Below are 23882 nucleotides of genomic sequence, written 5' to 3' on the forward strand. Positions count from 1 at the left end.
GGATATATAATGTATTAGTACAGATGGATTCTGAAACGGAACTGATTAAGGATTGTATGATAAAATGGGCTCAGAATATCGAGGAACCAATAATGCTTGAAACATGGGAAAGAATCTGGGTAAGAAATGTGAAATTTACACAAGCACAAAACTTGAGAGAAAATTTTTATAAGATGTTTTATAGATGGCACCTAGATCCTAAAAAGCTTGCCTCTATGTATCCAAATGTTCAACCTAAATGTTGGAGATGTGGTTCTTGTGATGCTACATATTTTCATATATGGTGGACATGTCGTAATGTCAAGGCATTTTGGATAAAAATATGGTGGATCCTGCAAAACATCTTTAAAAGAAGGATAAAATTTACCCCCCAGTTGTTTTTACTGGGTATATGTATTGATTTTACAGCAGCAGAGACTAATTTGGTTCTGTATTTAATAACGGCAGCAAGACTCTTGGTGGCGCAGTATTGGAAGAAGAAAGATTTACCTACAATTCAAGAATGGACTTTGAAAGTTATGAACTTAGCCGAAATGGCCAAAATCTCTGCATATCTCAAAGAACATTCAAACGAGAGATATAAATGAGACTGGAAAAAATGGATTGATTACATAAAAAGTAAATATGGGACTAAGAAACTCCAGATAGCTTATGCTTAGTATCAGTAATAATTTAAATTGTTTAAAATTTGGGTAACAGTAAGAAGCTGAGTTCAATGTAGAGATATTTTAGACTGTGATTGTTCAAAAGTTATACCACGTATGGTCTTTGGGAAGTCGGGGGGAGGGAAGGGAGGTGGGGATTTAGGGGGAGGGGGGAGGGGGGAAATACAATATGTGTTAAATTCCATGATTGTATTTGTATACTGTGGCTTTTCAATGTTAGTGCGAAAATAGAACAAACCGAATATACTGGAAGGTAATAGATACCGAAGGAAAGAGTCGAGTGAAAGAAGAAGGAGGGTGGAGAGGGTGAGAGAGAGGAGGAGGAGAAGGGAGGGAGGGAATGGAGAGGGTGTGATAGGGTCAAGGTTAAAAGAAGGGGAGGGGAAGTAGGCGTAGAGGGGTGTGTGAGAAGGAAGAATGAAAGTTGGAGGGGGTTGAAAGAGGGTGTATGGCGGGTCAAGGTGGTATACTGGGTTTGTATTGTAGAGGGCATTTTCTCAATGTTATATGCCGTGATTAAGCACAGTGAATATGTGATTGTATAGAATGAAAACATAATAAAAAATATATATATAAGAACCATAAGTCTGGGGAACTCAACTGCCAGCTCGGCTATCGCCTCGAGGAGCGAGGGGAGGGCTGTTGCAACGCAGTTAGGAGGCAGGTACGTTAGCAGCAGACCCACTTGACCCTTGAGGTCCAACTTCACCAGCAGGGACTCACACCCGACAAGCTCCGGAGCAGGGATCCTACGAGGTGCTAGAGACTCTCGGATAACAATAGCCACACCCCCACCCCTTCCCTGAGCTCTCGGCTGATGGAGCACCTGAAAACCCTCTGGGCACATCTCTACGAGAGGGACTCCTCCCTCCAGGCCCAGCCAGGTCTCAGTAATACATGCCAGGTCTGCCCTCTCGTCTAAAATTAAGTCCCGAACGAGAGGAGCTTTATGAACAACAGACCTGGCATTTAGCGCCAGCAGCCTGAGGCCAGGGTCCTGATTACTCACACAACCTGGCCTTGGAGTGGGACTCATAGGGCCGGAAGGAGGGATCTCTGTGACATAGCGAGCCCTCCTTCCCCGGTAATGGCCTGCCCTAAAGTCCCCGCCATATCTGCCCCTCCCTGTTAAGACCGTAATGCTCCGGCCCACTCCCGTGTCCGTAGTCCCACCAACCACCCCTATGGCCCCCGCGTTCCCCGACAGGCCCTTCGAATCAGTCATCCTCTCACACAAACACAGCCACTCATCCATGCATTCCCCACATAGGTCAGTTAAAAACACAGAAAATACAACAATAATGAAGTTAAAAAAGTGGGTACAATCATCAATCAAACATACCAGTCACACTGCATTCCTAAAAGGTTTTTTTGCGCACTGTGCAAGAGAGGAAAAAAACTTAATGTTCTTGATCTTCTCCTCTGTGGAGTCCAGCATTGGGAAGGTATGCTTTATTTGTCTAGAATAGATGTGGATATCTAACCTATTAAAGCCGTATTTTCATATCTGAAAAGCCTTTTAATGTTGCAATATTCTTCACATCCATTCTTTCCTTATACAGAAGACAATCTTCTTAATTAGCATGCAGTTCCATATGAGAGAAACATTTTGAATAAGTAGATCTGTCCATAGTGCACTTACATAATGGATTGTCTACTCACATATAAGCCTAAATTAGGCACAATGGAGCTTAACACTAGATAAAATAAAGTTGCACATTTTAGTACAGTTAAAATATTTCATATCTGATAGGTTTTAATAAGGAATCAATTCTAAGTTTCTATATAAATCTCATTAATAATTTTATTTTAATATACCCACATAGGTAAGAACAGCCACAGGAATTCACTTAATGCTTATATTGTTACTTTCTATCAATAGTACAGGTAGTCCTCAATCACAATAGAGCCCAGAATTTATATTGCTAAGTGAGAAATTTGTTAAGTATGTTTTGACCCATTTTATGACTTTTCTTACCACATTTGTTAAGTGAATCACTGCAGTGGTTAAATTAGTACCACCATTGTTAAATGAATCTGGCTTCCCCATTGACTTTACTTGTGTCAAAACATCGCAAAAGAGGATCACATGATCCAGGGCCACTGCAATCATCATAAATACGAACCAGTTGTCAAGCATTCAAATGTAAATCACATGACCATGGGGATGCTGCAATGGTCACTGTGAAAAATGGTCATGTCACTTTTTCAGTGCCGTAGTAATTTTGAACAGTCACTAAATGAATTGTTGTAAATTGAGGACTACCTGATTACAATCCACCAATACAAATTTTTGAATGCCAGGTGTCATACTGAAGATACCATTTGTTGGAGATGCTTTACTCATATATTTCCATATTCATGAAAGAATATTTGCTAGCTTTAGCCCAGCAGCAGCCCACTGAGTAAAAATGAACCAAGTGAATTGTAATCTTGTGTTGTATCCATCAATCTTTTTACAGACCTTCAGATCAGGCATGACATGTGTTCCAGCTTGAACTTTTGCCTTCTACAACGAAGAAGCATATAGACCTGGTTGTATGTATAAGCATATGTTCATTACAGTACCATAACTATTAGTTTATATATTTTAAATTTCACTCTTTAAAGTAATGTTTTCATCTTACAAATCAAATCTATAGTTTATATTCACTATATCAATATCTCAGCAGTTATTCTCCACTTCTTCCCAACATAATCATTAGGATTCCTTTCACATAAATCCAATTCCTTCTTAATGGCAGCTATTTCACTGAAACAAAGTTCCATTTTTTTCCCTCAAGTAGAAAACAAACTTTTTAAAAAAGCCAGCTGTAATCTGCTAGCACACAAGGGAAATAGAAGCTCAAGGGAAGCATAAGGTACAGAATTTGGCTCAACCTAGAAGCCAAATCAAATAGGCTTTTCATTTCCATCCCTCCAATCCCAAATTGGAGGTTTATAGTAATAGTTAAATGAACTATCTAAAAAAATATATCTTGAGAAACCAGGAATTTGCAGTCTGCTCATTAAAAGAAGTACCTGGAGTGACAAATACCTCCAGAAAAATATGAGAAATTGAAACAATGTTATGTTATTTCAGCTATGCAGCATCAAAGAGAAAGAAAAACGAGCAACCATTGTTCAAGATAGTGAGCCCTCTACTTAGATCTTAGATCTATTTTTTTATCACTACTACTACTACTACTACTACTACTACTACTACTACTACTACTACTACTACTACTACTACTACTGGGTGAATTTCTTAGTTCCATGACTAAAATCAAGACACATCTCTATTTGCCAACATACTTATCTAATTAGAACTGATGCACAGGAAAACATTCAATCAGCAAATTGGTAAATACAGACTGAAAACAATGAAACAGAAATAAAGGTGTAATTTCTAAGTTAGCATGGATAGCATACTTCTAATATGACATGGTGGCTCAGTGGCTAAGACACTGAGCTTATCAACCAGAAAGGTCAGCAGTTCAGCGGTTCAAATTCCTAACGCTGTTCAACAGAGTGAGCACCCGTTATTTGTCCCAGCTTCTGCCAACCTAGCAATTCGAAAGCATGTAAAAATGCAAGTAGAAAAATAGGGACCACCTTTATGAGAAGGTAACACCATTCCATGCACCTTCGGCGTTTAGTCATGCTGGCCACATGACCATGGAGACATCTTTGGACAGTGCTGGCTCTTCGGCTTTGAAACGGAGATGAGCACCATCCCCTAGAGTTGGGAATGACTAGCACATATGTGCAAGGGAACCTTTACCTTTAATATGATTTTAGTAACTAGCGATAATATGTGTATTAAAAATCTCAGGAACTATTTTTATTTATCTGCAAGATCACGTTTTCTCATTGCAATCAGCCAAGCCAGTTCATTCCTTCCAGGAAGAAATATTAACAGTCTCCAATTTAGTTGGTGGATTGGTGGAAGGAGGCTCAGCAGTGCTGCTCTTTCTTGACTGTACTAGTTCTTTAGAACAGTTTCCTAATGGGCATTTCACCTTCACTGCCTTCAGAAGCTGCTCAAACAGAGCCTTCTAGAGGGTAATTGAGCCAAGCCCACTTTATCTATTAGAAATATGCACAAATTCTCTATCTAAAAGTAATAATAAACACTGTAATTTAGAAAAGAATAGCATGTCTCATATGGAAAGTTCTTGTCCCTTTTTCTTGCCCTCAGACACAAGGGAATCAGTAGGCTATATCCAGCTAAATTAATCACAGATGAGTCATACACTCAGCCATCACTGCAGCTTCAACATGACCAATTGGTAAGGAGTTTGCACTGCATTCAGTCCAGCAAGCATTAATTTCTACAAATATTCAAGGTTACAATTTGGTATAAAATTGGCTGACCATATAAAATTCTACAGGTTGAATTGTATTCATTTCATTTTGAACATGCATAAATCCAACTGAGAAAATCAAGTAAATGATCTAACAAAATTAAGTACTTTTGATGTTCTATTGTGGAAGACATTCAAATATTGCTTGGAATTTTCTCATTGGAAAAAAAAATTCTCAATGGAAATTAAAATGTCAGTTGGATAAAGCCCAACTCATATGTTATGAGAATACGGGTAGCCTGCCCTAGCTGTTTCTATTTCCATTGAACCATCACATTTCAATATAATTTGTAAATGATAATTTTAAAAAACCACTAATTTTTACTCTTCCGATAAAGCCTCAAAACACATTATTTGACTTTAGTTTCAATTACTGGCAAATATTTAGTAAGAAATTGAATGCAGGATTATCAGATTACTGGTATTCAGCATGTGTATGAACGTTTCCAAAATTACAGATGGAATTATTGGCACTGATTGCCATTGTGAAAATACAGGAGTAGACTATTAGCAAATACTTTTCTGCCATGGGGAACTATAATGTTACAGAAACTAAAAGAAAGATATGAATGTTATTAGAGGCGAAAATAATAGTTTTAAGTTTTATAAAGTTTGCATCCCATTTCAGGTAAAAGAGCAACATTTTCTTTACTTATTATTTTATACATAATATATGTATATATAAAATAACTATTTTTAATAATAATAGAAGGTTTTCTTTAACAGAAGTATCATTCCATTAGCTTTTAAGGTGTAAATAAAAGAGAAAGGTGTTAGTGTGGATTTACTCCACTAGTTGTTGCCGACTATAGGGGTGGTGCTCATTTCTGTTTTAAGCCTTTGAGGCAGCACTGTCCAAAGACATTTCTGTGGTCATGTGACTAGCATGACATCATGGATCGCTATTACCTTCCCACCAAAGTGATACATATTTATCTACTCACATTTACATGCTTTCAAACTGCTAAGTTGGCAGGAACTGGGGCAAAAATGGGAGCTCACTCTGTTGCATGGTACATGGGTCTCCAACCTAGGCTGTCAGCTTTCCAGCTGACAAGCCCAGTGTCTTAACCGCTGAGTTACTGTGCTATCCATAGTTTTTAAAATGTGCAAATATCAAAATAATTGATTTATTGACCCAATTCATAAATATAAAAGTGTTATGAATTTAGGTAGGAAATAAATGAAGGCATTTAACACATTTGAAACAAAATATTTAAAACAGTCATTATATCTCAAAATATAAATATTTTTTATTTACCAATCCAATTTCTCTTTGAATATATATATGTAGGATCGAAAATGCTTAGAACATTGGAAAACACAGCTCTATCAAAGCTACAGTCATATTCAAAGATTAGATCCTAGTGAACTCAGTAAGGATGATATGAAAAGACATTGCAAGGCCCTATAGGAATTGCAAGTAAACAAAATTTTCAAAAACTATGTATTCATCTAGTTTTATTGGAATGCATAGGCCTATTCTAGATGTCATGCTTGTGTGTGTGTGTGTGTAATCTAGACTACTAAATAGTATTTATTACAAAATTGTATTTATTATTTAATACATGTCTCATATAACAGTACACAATGGTAGCCTCCATCTTGAAAAGACTGAAATTCATCTCCCATTTTTTTAATAATGTGGTGAGAACAGAAAATATGTAAAGAACATTGCCACAGAAGACTATCTATTTGTTAATCAAAGGAGAACCAAAATGACTAATTTAATGAGATCATTTGGTACAGAATACCATATCTTGACAATCTTGATCTCTGATTAGAACCTGGATGAGAGGCCATTATGGAATTTCAGAGATGAAGTTTAAAAAAACTAACTTGGATGATGATATTGATGAACCATTTCTACATTGTTGTCTGGAAAACATGGATCTGTTAAGTGACCCAGACCTAAGTTTGACTTTCATACACAGCTGGCAGCTTTGGTCATGTCATTCAGCATCAGTTGATTCCACATCAATGTGATTCTACATGCTATTCTGAAATTAGAATGATTTGGTATCTTTTCTTCATCTTGTGCTCCAGTTTCTGAAACACTCTGCAAGATTGCAAGGGCATGTCAATACCAGTGATACAGATAGTGTTAAAACTGGAAAAGGATTAAAAAATAACATTCCAATGATCATGGGCTATTTATACAGTGTTCAATCTTCTTGAAAATTCTCCCAAAAATATTTTTCTTCCCAAAATGAATCATTGTATCAAAAACACATTAAATAAAAAGCCCATAAATATTTCCCATCATCTCTACTACAAATACTACACAGTTAACACATTTTATATCAATCTACTGACCTTTAATGACACTCCAGCTCTGCTCTCTGAAACAACATTTTAACTCTATTTAATGATATTACTCTTTTTGACTTTTCCTAGAACTTACCTCCTATTACTTATAGGATCAGGTAACAGAATGGGAGAACAGTTTTTAAGCTTTCATTTGTCCTGAAAGCTTTTTAGATAATTAGTAAGGATTCCTAAATTTAGGAGCACCAAAACGCTACTGCTGGGATTTTTTTTTACCTCTACTTAGATAAATTTCCTTTATAAGGAATAAAGTATTTCATTAAATTAGTGTTCATGTGTGTGTATCTCAAGGTGACCAGATTTTCAGATTGGTAAAAAGGGACACCTTTGACCGGGGGGGGGGGGGGGGGGGCCTTGATTAAAATTTTTATACGGAGCAACAAAAATTTTCATACAACGCAAAAATAGTATTGTAATTTTTTTTATTTCAGCATAACTACAGTTTACAAATATAAATTGTAACTGTTGCCAAACATCAAATTTTTGATCACGTGACCATGAGGATGCTGCAACGGTCGCTAAGTGTGAAAATGGTCGCTAAGTGTGAAAAATGGTAATCAGTCACTTTTTTCATTGCCATTGTAACTTTGGTCACTAAACACATTATACCACCTTTCTTGCCACAGTTCTTAAGTGAATAACTGCAGCTGGTATTTTGTATTTTGGATAGAATCTTTTTTTAAATAGTCTAAGACAATTTAAAAAAAGAATCCACACAGAATAAATTGAAGTAAAACATTTCAAACTATTCCACACAGAATAAATTGAAGTAAAACTATTTTTAAAAATTCTATGCACAATACATTTCAAAGTATTGTGCATAGAATTTTTAAAATTGTTTATTTCAATTCATTTTGGATAGAATCTTTTTTAAAATAGTTTAAGACAATTTAAAAAAGGAATCCACACAGAATAAAACTATTTTAAAAAATCCTATGCACAATAAATAAAATATTATTTTAAAATACATTAAAAAATAAAAGAAAAAAACCCGGCTCACTTACCAGCAGGCAGGCACTCCAAGTCAATCCAGAATGATGTAGATGTTAATACAAAGAACTGAGCAAATTAAAATGGTGAAATTAGTCCCAGGGAAATATTTTTCAAAGAAACCTTGCCACCATTTTTCCCACACAAGCCGACCTCCAACTTCCGTGCCCCTCCCCTCCGGGAAATCCAAGAAGGAACAGTTGCTACTACTCTAGCCAAAGTATTTCCTGGAGCTCTATGGTACTGGGTCATCTTTTCTTATAAAAGTAAGTAAAAGGGGCGGGGGGGGGGTTCCATTTTCTTGCTTTAACATTTTAATATTTTCAATGAAAGTACTGAGACAGAGCGAGAGATTAGACAGAGTGTCTTTTGTCTTGGCCCGGTTAGGATTTCTTAAGCAAATCCACTGCGCTTTCAACATGAAGCCAGAAAATCGGGACTTTTTAAAAACACAGCGGGACACGGGACAAATTTTTAGAAATCGTGACTGTCCCGCCAAAATTGGGACGTCTGGTCACCTTAGTGTATCTATATGTGAATGAATGAGTGAAAGAGAGTGGGGGGAGAGAGAGGGAGAGAGAGAGAAAGAGTTGTGGGTTGGGTATTGGCAGATCAGGGCTGCCAATCAGTGGTGGGTTTCAAAAAATTTTAACCTCTTCTGTAGTTGTGGCCTGAGTGGCTTACCAGCCATGTGGCTGGGTGGGAGTGGCCAACTTGTAAAATGTAGTGAAACTCACTTAACAACGCTCTTGCTTAGCAACCAAAATGTTGGCTCAGAAACTCTGGCATTTGAAGCACACAAGTCTTAAAGCTGTCAAGTTACAAGACCCTTGCACCCCTAACCCTTTAGAAAAAAATCCCAGGGGTGTTCAAACTTGGCAGCTTTTAGACTTGTGGACATCAACTCCCAGAATTCCTCCTCTCACTCTTCATCTTGATGATGTGCGGACGGGAGGGGTGAGGGAGCTGGAACCGGTTCTAAACGGCACTGTAGATTTGTGAAACCTCTTCTATAGAAGAGGTTAGAACTGGCAGGAACCCATCCCTGCTGCCAATAGACCAAAGCAAAATCAAACAAGCTTTTTTTCCTTAATTGGCCAGGTTGTTTTTAAGATTTCAGAGAACACTTTGAAAGCTAATACTTCTTTTTTAAGAAAAAAAATGGTAAGTATGTACCTATTCCCACTGGGAATTGGTGGACTAACCTCACCATTATAAAACTATATGATGTCCAAACTTCATGTTTTTTTTGTGCTTAGCCAGCCATTTTAGAGCACCACCTATGATTAGTTTCAACTTCCAGAAAATCCTGTTGTAATAAAGGAAATGGCTTATTATGTTTACAACATAGTCCCAGGGTTATGAATTTGGCAAGATGCACATGGTTGTTTTAAAATGTTTTGTGCCACCTATGAAAAAAAAGCCTAAATCTATTATTATAGCTGCATGTAGCAATTACAGAATTTTTGGATAGTAGTACAGATGTCAACCATTTTCAGCATACCTAGCCAGAGACATAACAGCTAGGTTTATATCTTGACAGCATGTATTTCTAAGGTGAGAAGAAAAAACAAACAAACTTGGATTTGTTTCTGAATATAATTGAGAAGTGGATGAAACTATCAGGCAAGTAACGTGCTAAAAAGAACAATAAAATTCTTAGCTTTCAATTGTTTCTCTACAAAATTCAATGCCAACAGGTCAGCAGACTCATAAGGATTCAATCTAGTTCTGAGCACAGTAGGGAACTTACTTGATGGTTCTTTGAACTGAGATTAATAGCTTAACTAACCCTTTTTGATCCTGCCATTTTGAAATGCTTTACGAGTAGCTGATGGAACAATTTTCCTTATGTAGGCCTCCCTTACCCACTTTACTTCATCACAGCTTTCCCTTGTTTCAACTTTATGATTAAAAAGGCATGGAACTTGCAAGGTATGAAATACCACCATGCTAATGACAGCATATAATTCCTGTCTTCTGTTTATACTCAAATGTTACTTTTAATGTTTTAGTATCAAAAGATAAGGATATTCCAATAGGTATAAACAGATTGTCTTATAAAAGGCAATATGCTAATGAATAATTCCTGTGCCTCTTAAGAAATGGTGAAATCTGGAATATGGTTCACCTTCATTTTTGAAAAGCAATAAATAAAGCCTAACCAATAATTACCTCTGGATAACGTGGATGAGTTCTTCAGTCCTTTTTCATGTTCCTTTAGATGTTCAAAAGATAGCACCAAAGATGCACCTTGCTAATCAGGCCAAAACAATTCATTATGATAAATTCTTGGCACTTCTGTTTAACATTCTGAAATGATTTTTAAAAAAAAACGGTTGAAGGGTGAAGAGAAATTTGTCTGCATCAACAGTATTAATTCCCATCCAATTCAATGAAATGGAATTCTTTGTTTTTCCCTTTATTTTCCATAGGAACTAAATGTAACAAATCTAGACACTATCCTGTCCAAGGGCATCTGAAAAGTTAGACGAACAATATGTAATCAAAGTGAACTAACAGCACAACAAAGGTAATGAAAGGAGTGGGTAGAAAAAAGAAGGCAGCACAGACAATTGGTACAGATGGCATTACTGTCCACACACGCACAAAAAAAACTTGGGACCTTTAGATTAATATCTTCAGTTATTACAGTCTTTCTCAGTCAGTCATATTTTAAGATGTGTGGACTTCACCTCCTAGAATTCTCTAGCCAGCATACTAGATTTTTAACAGTATTTTAATCTTCCATGCCAAATACATTATGTGAAATTCCTAGCTGATTGTAGTTTTAACCTTAGTCTATTGCTATGGTTAGGTGTAAATTTTATTCCTTAGAAGATTACTAGATCGCATAGAATTCCAGAAACAGTTTCTAAAAAAATTCTGATAAATTAGTCTCAATATAAATGGAGAGAAGCGGAATTACTTAATATCCCAATCCCTTTCCTTACTCATGTTAGTTATCTGCTTTTCTGTACTACTTTCCAGCGTTATTTAATTGCTTAAATACTTTTTTTTTTACAGTGCTCCATTATTAGAAAGTAAGATAGTTACTGATGTTGTTGATAAAATGAAAAGATGCATGTTGTGGAGGGTTGGGGATTGGTCTCTATTATGGTTAAAAATGTTTCTTGTTGTTTTTCAATCCAACAAATACTAAATCTACAAAAACAGCATAACCAACGTCATCATTTTGGGATACATCATATGGTAATAAAAGAGGGATGAGGAAAAGAAAAAGAACAGAAAGAAAGAGGAGAAAAAAGGTTTGTAAATAATTAAAACAAAGTAGCTAACAAGAGTGCATATGGCCCATCTATAAGTATAATTTAAACATACTTTTATATGCATCATGATTTAGGTCTAACATGAGGAAATTACACTTCGATGTGACTTAAATGTTTTAGGATTCCTCAATGTTATTTTTCATGCAGAACAATTGAAATCTTGCAACTGATTTCAAATTAACTTTATATCCAAGCTATTGTTCCTATAAGAAGGTGCTTCAATTATTCTGTACAATTTCTGTCAGTATTTGTTGCCATGTAATGAGATATCAGTAAGAATAAGATATCTCATACACAATTACCAAATATTTGACTGAGCATTGATACATACTCGAATATATAGATAAATATCTACACATCATTTCTCCTAAAGTATAGAGGAAAATATAAAAATATCATGTTAGCTTGGTTTCTCTTGTAGACATACAATGACCAAAAATTTGTAAAAGACTCTAAAATAAAAACCTTATAGATATTTGGTTATTTTATACTTTGTCTGCCAATTCGCCAGTTAACCATTAGTGAAAACACTAATTAAGATCAGATAATAAGCACTATCATTTTAAAAATGTTTATAATGGCATCAACGAGGGAAGGAAAAGATTACCAGAACCCAAAATTCATGCACACACTAGAAAAATTGCCACCTTTATTCAAAAGTCTGTTTATATACATTGTTCAGAATTCCTTTTCATTAAGAATATCAGCAGATATATAGTAAAACTATGGGACAATGACAAAAGACATTTATAGACATGTATATAAAAATGTTTACATTCAAATAAGAAAAAACAGAAACTGGATTCAAAAAAATTATGCAGTGAATTCATAATACACTAATAGATAAATTTTCCACTTTAGGGAGAATCACTACTAGCCAGTCACCAACTCAATGAATACCATTGTAGTATTATGGCAACTGTCAGGGCTGCTTCCCTCAGTAACCAAGAAACCACTCAACTCCATTTTGCAGAATTAAGAGTACTTTTACTGGTCATGAGTAGATAGTAGCTAGGCAAAGCAAGATCTGAGGCAAAAGCGTGCGTAATCATAGATATCAATATGTGACCCAACCCCCTCCCCTTGGTAACCCCAACCCATAGTCCAATCCGTACACCCCACAGGTGTCATGTGGGAGACATCTTCAAAAAGCATCATCAGGCTGGTATGCCGGACAGTTGGCCTTGGTAGCAAATCCTCTATCTGCAGTATGTGCAGTAGATGGTGAGAACAACTCCCTTTTTACAATCACTCCTGCACTGACACTTCCCCACCCAAATACAATGCCCCCCTCCCCATTTCAATGGCAGCCGAAAGCAAGCAGCAAAACAGAGGCTGACAGCAACACTGATGCTACAAACATCCAAAATAGCTTTATATTGGTATTGCTAGGTCTGGGACTACAAAAACGTGATACAACAACAAATGTACAGAAAGTTTAAATTCCATGCTGCCATTTAACAACCATCTTCTAGTTTTTCCAATCCATATTTGGTAACCCTTATGTTGCTCATCATTAAAAAAAATGCAGTCAAGATACTTGATAGCAAATTAAAGGGAAATAAAGTTAAACTATATAAAAGGTCCCATCTCTGATATCTTTTAATCTTCCCATAGACTCAGCTTTACATTCCCTCTGAAAGTATTTCTAAATGAGACACATTTTCCATTTTGACTAAGTGCTTTCGGGTTTCTTACTAATTTTTATATTATTTTTTATTTTTCCCAAGTACAAAATGAGCCCTACTGCATAGCCCCGAAGTTCCTGATGCAAAGATAAATCCTCAGTTTTAGCAGAGATAAGATCCAGAAATACAGAATAAAAGCAATATTTAATGAGACATTCAGAAGCATGTAGGTGAGCAATGCGATTAAAGTTGGGAAAAAACCTTGCACCATCACAGGATAATTACTCAAATTGTTTAAATTTGCCTCACCCTGTTCCAAAAGGGTAGTTCTTACTATAATACATTTTTTCCCCAAAAAAAAGTATGTGGTTAAATTGATGGAAGTAATAATATGAAGGACACATTCTAAGAAAAAGAAAAGAAAATGGCTACTAATATATAGCAAAAAGTATCAAAGACAATAAGGACATCAATGCATTTGATTGCCCATTATAATCCATCCTCAGGGAAATTTGCTCTATTACACTTTTCAATAATTTATCATCGCTGCAAAGCCAAAGTTGCAATATTCATAAAATATGGAAGTGGACAAAGTCAAAATTACAAAAGCTTAACACTATGGAGAAATGTTGGCACTTTTGCCTAATATAGTATTCCAAAATTTACTAAGACCATTATCAACTTTGCCACATAAGCCAGGTTTGTTGATAGGAGGGAGGGAGGGAGGGAGAGAGAGAGAGGGAGGGAGAGGGAGAGGGAGGGAGGATTTTACAACATTACAACACAAATATAGTTATATAAGCCACGGTAGCACAGTGGTTAGAGTGCAGTACTGCAAGCTACTTCTGCTGACTGCCAGCTGCCTGCAATTTGGCAGTTCAAATCTCACCAGGCTCAAGGTTGACTCAGCCTTCCATCCTTCCAGGATCAGTAAAATGAGGACTCAGATTGTTAGGGGCAATATGCTGACTCTATAAACTGCTTAGAGAGGGCTGTAAATCTCCTCAAAGCAGTATATAAGTGTATTTAGCTCATCAAAGAATTGTTTTCTATTTTTATGGGGATCATTTGGAATAAAAAAAGTAGCTTTGGCAAAATATTCATTTTTATAGTTGCAATAGCACATTTTCCCATTTCTCCAAACCTGATTTAATTTGTTCTAGTAGTATTATATACCGCATTTTTCAGACTATAAGACGCACCAGAGTATAAGATGCACCAAGATTTTGAAGAGGTGATTTTAAAAAAAAGGATTTGCCCTCCCTGGACCCCAGGAGCACTCTGCAGGCCTCCCAAACCGTCTGCATGCCCCCCCTTTTTTGTGGAAAACAGGGCATGCAGCATTTGAGAGCCCTGCAAAGTGCTCCTGGGGGCTGAGGAAGGCAAAAACGAGCAAAAGCGGCCCATTTTTCATGAAAATGGGCCCATTTTTTGCAAAGAAAATGGTGTGTGCAGAAGGTTTGGGAGGCCTGTAGAGTGCTCCTGGGGGCTAGGGAGGCCAAAAAAGAGCAAAAAATGGCCCTTATTTCACAAAAATGGGCCCATTTTTTGCAAAAAGAAACGGGGTGTGCAGACAGTTTGGAAAGCTGCAGAGTTCTCCTGGGGGCTTGGGAGGTCCTTTTCACTCATTTTGCCCTCCCTGCCCCCAGGAGCACTTTGCAGGCCTCCCAAACCTTCTGCATGTCCATTTTTGCAAAAAAAATGGGATGCGTGGGCCGTGGTTTCGGGAGGCCAAAAATCCTGTATTCAGTGTCTAAGATGCACCCAGATTTTCACCCCCTTTGGGGGGGAGAGGTGTCTTATACTCAAAAAATACGGTAGTTATCTTCTTTAATTGTTACACATCTTGCTGTTAAATATATTCCCAAGTATTTTACTTTCTTAACTATCTAAAAGTCTAATTTTTTTGTCAATTCACCTTTCTGATTTTCTGTAAGATTTTTGACTAATATTTTAGTTTTATCTTTATTTATTTTCAGTACTGCAACTTCTCCATATTCTTCTATTTTTCCCATTAACTTAGGGCCAGTTTCCAGTGGTTCTTCTAAAATAAATACTAGTTCATCTGCAAATGCTTGTAATTTATATTTTTTTCCTTTTTTTATTTTTATACCTTTTGTTTCTAAATCTTGTCTAATATTTCTGTTTAGCACTGAATATTATTTATTATCCTTATTCTTAATAGCATTATGAATTAGGACATGTCTTAAGAAATACAAGGCGCTTGGCAGTTTTAGAGTGGTTAACAGAGAAATGATTGTTGGACAGAATTGTAGTATCTGGGATTATCTGCAAGTGATAGATTTGGCAGATCTGATACATCCTCACTAACTCTGAATGAGACTGTAACTGAGCTGTTTTAAAAAATAAATGCTTACTAGACCTAGAAGTCAGAAATTAGTGTATAAAACCTGGTTTTAAACATAGTATTCTATTAAAAAAACTCTCAACTATTTAAAATTAAAATTACTATATTTAAGATCAAATTGTGAACTTGTTGCTATCAATATAAATGTAAATAAAACTAGAAACTCCTTAAAGAACTGTTGGCAAGCGAAATAACATCATACAATAAATGTTTTCCACTGTTCTAAGACACGTTTTATTCCAATTTACTTGTGTTATTTCAAAGCATAGCTATTTGTCATTTATAATTATTTTAAGTAGTGCTTTATCAGATCTCAGAGAATATACTTTGGGGTGGTGTCTGGAGATGGTCTGCAAAAATTCAGACAACTACCATGTGATCACAAAGAGAAACAGAAACTTTATTTCTGCCCTCTGGTTACCTGCATTTTACTATCCAGATCTCATGGTTTTAGAAGTGGAAAAAACTATCATTTTGAATGCAGGAACCATTCAGACAACAGAAGGATAAGGGAATATTGAGAACAAATTGGGGTCCATATAAGAGCAAGTGGAGGCTGTGACATGAAGAACTTCTGTTTTCGACTTCTAAATGCCTTTGGGATCTATGTAGGACCAAACACCTTCCTGAGAATAAAGATAACATTAGTGGTTTGCAAATAATATTTTTAAAAATATGTGCCAGGAACCACAATAGACATCAAGGGAATTGTCCACAGGTAGAGTGATAACTACAGATGCTACATAGCCTGTCCACTCTGAAAAAGAGCAGGTCACTTAGAACTTCAGAAATCCCATTAACTGACACTCATACCCAGTCTGCTCCACAAATCCACACTCCATGCAGTTGTGAATCTCCTAAAGAGGCAGCACAATCCTTTCCATGCTGTGATAACAGCATGGAAATAACAACCCCATAAACTTTGTGTATGGAATCAAATCCGTAAGATTTATTTACATTATTTATTTATTTTCTGTATGTTCTTTACACTCTAGAAGTTTATTTCACTCTTTATTGATTTATTTTCATTAACGATTGAGATTGAATCAATATTTTTTTTAAAAAAACAGTCACTATTTTTTTTGTTTTAAATCATCAATGTCAGTGGGGAACATCATGCATCAATGAAATTGAGAACGAAGTAGCTTAAATAGATTCAACTTACTTGACTGAGTATGAATTAAGGAACCCATTCAATTTGAAATTGTTGGTTCTTACTTTTTAATCCATATCCATCCTTACCAAGTTGTAAACACTGGAGTCAAAGGAAATGGAAAAAATGTCTCCAGACTTGGTAGAGCCACTGAATAATCTACTGCTGTCATTCTTTAATATAGCTTTAATTCATCTGAGCTAATTAAATCCTAAGAAGCTAGGAAATCATAAAGTAAAACAGATGAGGCTTTTTCTCTTGACCAAGTGGTTTTGATAGCTAGTGATGGCATTTTTCTCAAAGGCACATAGGTTACACTAAAACCAATATACATTGAGTTAAGTCTTGAAACTGCAATAATATATTTTACAGGTAATCTTGAGAAGCTGCTGACATGGTTCAGGGGTATTTAATTTCACAGCAGCACACTAAATTTCTTTGTTTCCAAAGGCTGAATGGAATTGGTTTCTGATTACAGTAGGGTCCAATTGTTATAAATAAGTAAATGATCCCAAGGATCTTTTTAATTATAATTATAAGCAAGTGATCTCTAAATATGTGCACATTATTATTAATTGTGTTGTTACTGATACTGTTATCCCAATCAAAATCTTTGTGTATATTCAGCAACTAACTTTGTAAAAAATGTACTTGCTAATAGTCCTTTAGAACACGGGTATCAAACTCACCACCTCACATTGCCATCATGTGATGTTTCATATTTTTCTCATTCGTAGAGTTGGGATGGGTATGGCCTGTGTGTGATACATCCGGTCCACAGGCCGCCAGTTTGACACCTCTGTTTTAGAAGATACATGCAGGAATAGTTAAAAAAAAAAAAAAAGATGGCAGTAAGAAAAAGCTGAGATAATGCAAAACTGGTGTGGGAGAGTCAGTTCTTACCTACTTCTCAGTTGGATGATTGTTTACAATTTAGATTATCTAATCATAATGTTGACTTCCAGTGATTCTTCAGAATCTCAGAAAAAAAGTTCTCATGTTACCAACTAAAATTTTAAATTATTTATTTATAAAATTTATCAGCTTCCCATTTTACCCATAGTAAATTAAAATATTCTCTGGACCCTCCAAATATAAAATAGAGGTGATCATAACTGTAAGTAACCCCTGCGTACATTATTTTTGGAGTCCAAGATCCTTCATTCAGTTATAACTGATGGATTTTGGCATTTCCAACTTAGAGATAACCATGGGAAAAAGCAACTATGCAAGTATCCTTGAAGAACTCCATTGTTTATATTTGTAATAGTACAAAAACAGTCCTGCTTCTATAAACTGACTAATTTTTTTCATCAGTTATTTAGCTATAAGAGAGCCTCGGCACATAACTGTTTGGTTTTCCCAGGAATCTTGAATTAGTTTCTTGTTGAAATAGTTTTAAAGACCAAATAAAGTATTTATGTTGGATCACTCATACCCACAACCATGTGGCCATTCTCAAGTAACATATACTACTGTGATTTAGCACACCCTTCTACTGTTCTGCTCAATTATTTCTTTCTTGATCACACCCAAAATAATATTCTGCACTTGGTCAAATGCATTTAAACATATTTTTCTGTAACCAATGCTATGTTTTCCATAACTGTAATAAACATTCTAGGATGCTAACCAGATTGTCCAATCAGGTACCAGTCTGCCATTTTAAGACTCCATCTTAGAGAAAGAATAAATCAATATAGATATTTTATGTGCAGTTTGTGCACATAATATATCTCCACTTTTTTCTGAATATCTCTACAAAAGCATTCTCAAAAACATTTTGCTATATTATAAGTAAGTAAGTAAGATCTTTATTACGGTCAAAGACCAGCAATATACATTTGTTTTTACACTATATTAAAAATACTAACATTAAAATATAATTAAAAGTATTACATTAAAAGTGGATAATAACATTATGGTCCAAAGATTGTTAAAGGTATGTCCAGATAATTGGTACAAGATAGTACTATACTGTAGCCAATTTTTTTCTTAGGGACATTGCAGCAGCACAGAACTTTGCCACTGCATACGTGGTAACTGGGTTAGTGTCCTGGAGGAGAAAGCCTAGATAAAAATGGTCTGCCCTCCCTGGCAATCTCTCTAATAAGGGGAGAATATGTGCAGACCTACAAGCTCTGTATAGCTCGCAGTGTAATATTACATGTGAATTATCTTCCACTTCTCCTTTACCACATATACAAACGCGCTCGGCTATAGGTGTTCTTTTATACCTGCCCTGGAGGGGTGCTGAAGGAAGAATGTTAAATCTGGCTCTGAAGAAAGCTATTCTTTGTTTTGGAGAGATCAGGTCATTTAGATATCTTGCCGATTCCCACACACCCTGTTTGATTCTGTCCCTACTGTGAAAAGGCAACCTATTTAGTTCTTCTTGGAACTCCATGTCCCTCATTCTATTGATTACTACTTGCTTTGCTTGCTCAAAGCCTAGAGACATTAAGAATGAAATGCCCATAAGAGCCCAGCTTGTGATCAATTGCTTGTTTCCAGGGGGAAGGGAAATTGTCAATCAACACTAGTGGAGACAGTCCCTCTGGAAAGAAATGCATTTTAAGCCAATAAATGACTATCATCTTCCAGGCTCTTACTTGAATTTGAGGCATGCCTGCCTCAATTCTTAACTGGGCATTTGGAGTTCCATTGGGAGCAGCTAAGATGGCTCGCAGGAATTTTGTTTGAATGGTTTCTAACAAGTCTCTCTTTGCAAGGATTCCTGTTTGTGCCCCGTAAAGAATTTTGGGGTGAGCTAGTGATCTGTTACTGAGAACCGAATTCAAGTTTAAAATTAAGGATTCAAACCCCTCTAGGTAAGATCCCCACAGTTATTTCTTAGTAGAGATGTACGTAACTCTATGGTTTCAGGGGCTAACATCCATTTGGTAACTTCCTTAGCGTTTTTCTCATTCCATTTAATTTTTACTATATTATAAGAAATAGCAAATCTTCCAGAAACAAATTCCCTGAGTGTATAGTGATATGCTATAAGAGTAAAACAAAAGGATCAATAGTCACAATGTGAGAAAGTTTCCCCAAGTATAAATATGTAGAAATAATGGTTAAAATATTAAATTGAACCCACTTAACAAAAGATATGTATAAGAGCAAGCACCAAATACTGAAGACAACTGAATGAATAAAGGATAGCATGTCAAATTGGTGACCTCTGTTCTTACGGAAATACTATGGCATATTATATTTAAAATTTTGAAAGCTTTTTTCTAATTAATCTTGACTTTTTGAAAAGAGGAAAAAGTTCACAGAATTTTTCTTAATGTTCCCCATCAGTCTCAGAATTTTTTTTCTCTTCTTTCAGAATAGACTGACATTTCTGCATAAACCGAGTGCCTGTCTATTATTACTTTTACAATATCTGAGGACCATCTACCTAAGATACTGGCGAAGTCAAAAAAAAGAGGACATTTTGGAAAGATTCATAACAAGATTCAGCAGCATAGGATAGAACTGGCCTGATGTCAGCTGGACACATTTTGAAGATAACTTTGGAATGTTTCAGCACATTACTGAACTGCAGTCTTGCTTGACAGTCTCTTCTGTCTACAACAGATTGTCTGTTCCACCAGCTATGCTAATTATTTGTACTGGTGTCTGTTTCCTACAGCCTCTCCCTTTATAGTGGCACACCCTCAGCAGGCTTCTCATCATTGCATGCATACATACATACATACATACATACATACATACATACATACTATTGGATAATACAAATATTTTACTGGCAAACAAATACAATAATTTGCAATCATCTATGTTTACAGCATAGACTCTATTTTAAATTAGGAAAGGAGTTTTATTTTGTGTTTAAAATGAACTAGCTTCCTATTTATACAATGTGCAGCATTTTATTCAAAGCAGAATCATGAATCCAAAAGATGGTTTACTATAATCCAAGGACTAAATGTGCAGCCCAAGGCCACTCTCATCTGCAGCCTTGATGCCATCAGGCCCATAAAAGGAGACTGTTGTATGTGGTCTTTCAACAGTGTTCCATATCTTCTAGCAAATACCCCTTTGAATGATGTGTATGCATGAATGCACATATGCATGCAGAGAGAGAGACAGAAAGAGAGAGAGAAATGGCTAAAGACAAAATCTACTTTGAATCCAAAGCTTATCACTGATTCAAATATCCTGTTGCCACAGGATGTACTTTTCAGATAGGATAATTTCAAATGCAGGTAAAGAATTTTGCAGCACGACTTCCTAGACATGCAATTGAAAATATGAATATAACACAAAAACAGGATAGAACCACCTACAGACAGCTTCTCACTTTGGAAAGGGGGGTATTACAATTAAAATCTTTAGAGGTATTGAAAGAGGAGAAGGTAGTTCAAACATGGTTCCAGTATGGGCAATTACAGGCCAGGTGGAAAATAGACCAAAAAAGTGGTTTTATCCAAGTTGAGGATAATTTGTTTAAACAAATAAGAGATCAAAGTTTAATGCATATAAAGAGGATATATAATGTATTAATACAGATGGATTCGGAAACAGAATTAGTTAAAGATTGTATGATAAAGTGGGCTCAAAATATTGAAGAACCAATAATGTTGGACACATGGGAAAGAATATGGGTAAGAAATGTGAAATTTACACAAGCACAAAACCTGAGAGAAAATTTTTATAAGATGTTCTATAGATGGCATTTAGATCCTAAAAAGCTGGCTTCTATGTATCCGAATGTACAGCCTAAATGTTGGAGGTGTGGTTCTCTAGATCAGTGTTTTTCAACCTTTTTTGTGCAAAGGCACACTTTTTTCATGAAAAAAATCATGAGGCACACCACCATTAGAAAATGTTAAAAAAATTTAACTCTGTGCCTATATTGACTATATATAAAGTAATTTTACCACGGCACACCTTACACTATGTCACGGCACACTAGTGTGCCACGGCACAGTGGTTGAAAAACACTGCTCTAGATGCTACATATTTTCATATATGGTGGACCTGTCAAAAGGTTAAGGCATTTTGGATAAAAATATGGTGGATTATGCAAAATATCTTTAAAAGAAGGATAAAGTTTACTCCTCAGTTATTTTTACTAGGTATATGTACTGACTTTACAGTGGTAGAGACTAATTTGGTTCTGCACCTAATAATGGCAGCAAGACTGTTGGTGGCACAATACTGGAAGAAGGAAGACTTGCCTACAACTCAAGAATGGACATTGAAAGTTACAAACCTAGCCGAGATGGCTGAAATATCGGCATATCTTAAAGATCATTCAAATGAGAGATATAAACGAGACTGGAAAAAATGGATTGACTATATACAAAACAAATACGGGATTAAGAAATTCCAGATAGCCTATGCTTAAGATCAGGAATAATCTAAACTGTTCAAAGTTAGTGCAACAGGAAGAAGCTGAGTTCAATGTAGAGATGTTATTAACTTCTTTTTTTATTTCTTTTGTCTTAATATATTTTAGACTGTGTTTGTTAAAAATCTATACCGTGTACGGGCTCTGGGAAGTCGGGGGGGAAGGGAGGTAGGGTGTTGGGGGGGGAGGGGAATATATAGTATATGTTAGATTTCAATGCAATGCAATCTCACATGTATACTGTTTCTCTTTAATTTCACTGTAAAAATAGGACAAGCTGAATATATTGACATATAGTAGAAATACACCAAAGGGAGGAGTAGCGGGATAGAAGAAAGAGGGGTAGAGGGGGCGGGAGGGAGGATTGGAGGGAGGGTGAGAAGGAAGGGAGGGAGTGGACTGGGAGAGAGGAGTGGTAGCGGGGGAGGGGAAGTAGGGTAGACGGGAATGATGGAGGGAAGATGGAAAGTTGGAGGGGGGGCGAAAGAAAGAGGTGTATGGAGGGTCGAAGAGGTATATTGGGTTTCTCTTTTGGGGGGTATTGTTGACAAGAGGAATTGCTGTATTTATTGTTTAATGTTGTATGGCCCCGGTTATGTACAGTATATATGTGACTGTATGAAAATGAAAAAAAAAAGAAGAAGCAAAAAAAAAAAAAAAGAATTTTGCAGCACATGATACATATAAGGAAAAAATAAAATGAGAGACAATGAAAAGCCTATAAAGATCATTTGCTTGACATAAAATGATTTGAAATAGTAGTAAATTTGACAAATTACAAATTTGTAAAAACATTTTTACAAAAAACTTCAACAGATCTGGTCATAGATTTTAGTTGAACATCACTAGTGGCAACTGTAAGCATTTCAAAAGTTTGGAAGAATTTTAAAATTGAGAACTCTTTTCCTTATTAGTCTCACTAACTAATATTTAAAGTAATATCTAACCTTATGATTTAAAAAAATGTAAATAAATGTTAGTAACCACAAATAGTCTGACTTCAATGAATCTGCATAGTATCTTTTAAAATTGTTATTATTAATAATGTGCCTTCAAATTGTTATCATCTCTTAGCATTAGGTTTTCTCTTAGATTTTCTCCATGACAATGTATCTTATCCAAATTGATCCAGGATTTTTTGGAAATTCTACAGTTTAATTATGCACTCAGGAATTTTTTTCTATTTCTTCTGATCCTGAATCTCCCTGCATTTATTATGCGAATTCTGTATTAGAAGTTAGACTTTATATATATTTTTACTTGCATAAACTTTTTACTCCCTGTAAAAAACTTTTTCTCATTCAGACAAATAAATTCTATTGGGTATTTATTTATTTATCCTATTCCAGCAGTCCCCAGCCTTTACAGCTTGGTGGCCCAGCAGGAGCCAGCCTGCCACTCATGTAAGTCAAACTGGGTGCAGATACACTTGCACACCAGCCTGCTACTCACGCAAATTGTTAGTTTGTCAACTCCATAGCATTATAACTATATAATGTATTTGCAGAGTACTTGCACTTTGTAAGCCAAAAGTTCATTATATTTCTGTAATGTTTTAATCACATTTACTACCAAAATCTAGTCAACAATTTAAAATCGACAGGGTTTTAAGGGAATCAGACATGTTAACATTATTTCTAAACAGACTGTAGCCAAGTGTAGGAAAGAAATAAAAACTAGGAGACCAATGGATAAGGTAAGTAAAGGGAACATTTATTTATTTTTTGGCCTAGGATGTTGCTTTCC

General features: G+C 35.8%; 1 protein-coding gene across 1 annotated transcript in view; it reads left to right on the top strand.

Annotated features, from left to right (window-relative positions):
• The first annotated feature begins 488 nt into the window (after nt 1-488).
• Nucleotides 489-23882, top strand: part of WWC3 (WWC family member 3) — a 1020491-nt gene continuing 997097 nt past the window's right edge. Inside the window, exon 1 of the mRNA XM_087726388.1 lies at nt 489-618. The gene's annotated coding sequence lies outside the window, so the exon portion shown is untranslated. The remainder of the gene's footprint in view (nt 619-23882) is intronic.

This window comes from Thamnophis sirtalis, unplaced genomic scaffold (assembly GCF_051295495.1).
Source record: "Thamnophis sirtalis isolate CommonGarterSnake01/CBP01778 unplaced genomic scaffold, rThaSir2_p1.2 scaffold_12, whole genome shotgun sequence".
NCBI lineage: Eukaryota > Metazoa > Chordata > Lepidosauria > Squamata > Natricidae > Thamnophis > Thamnophis sirtalis.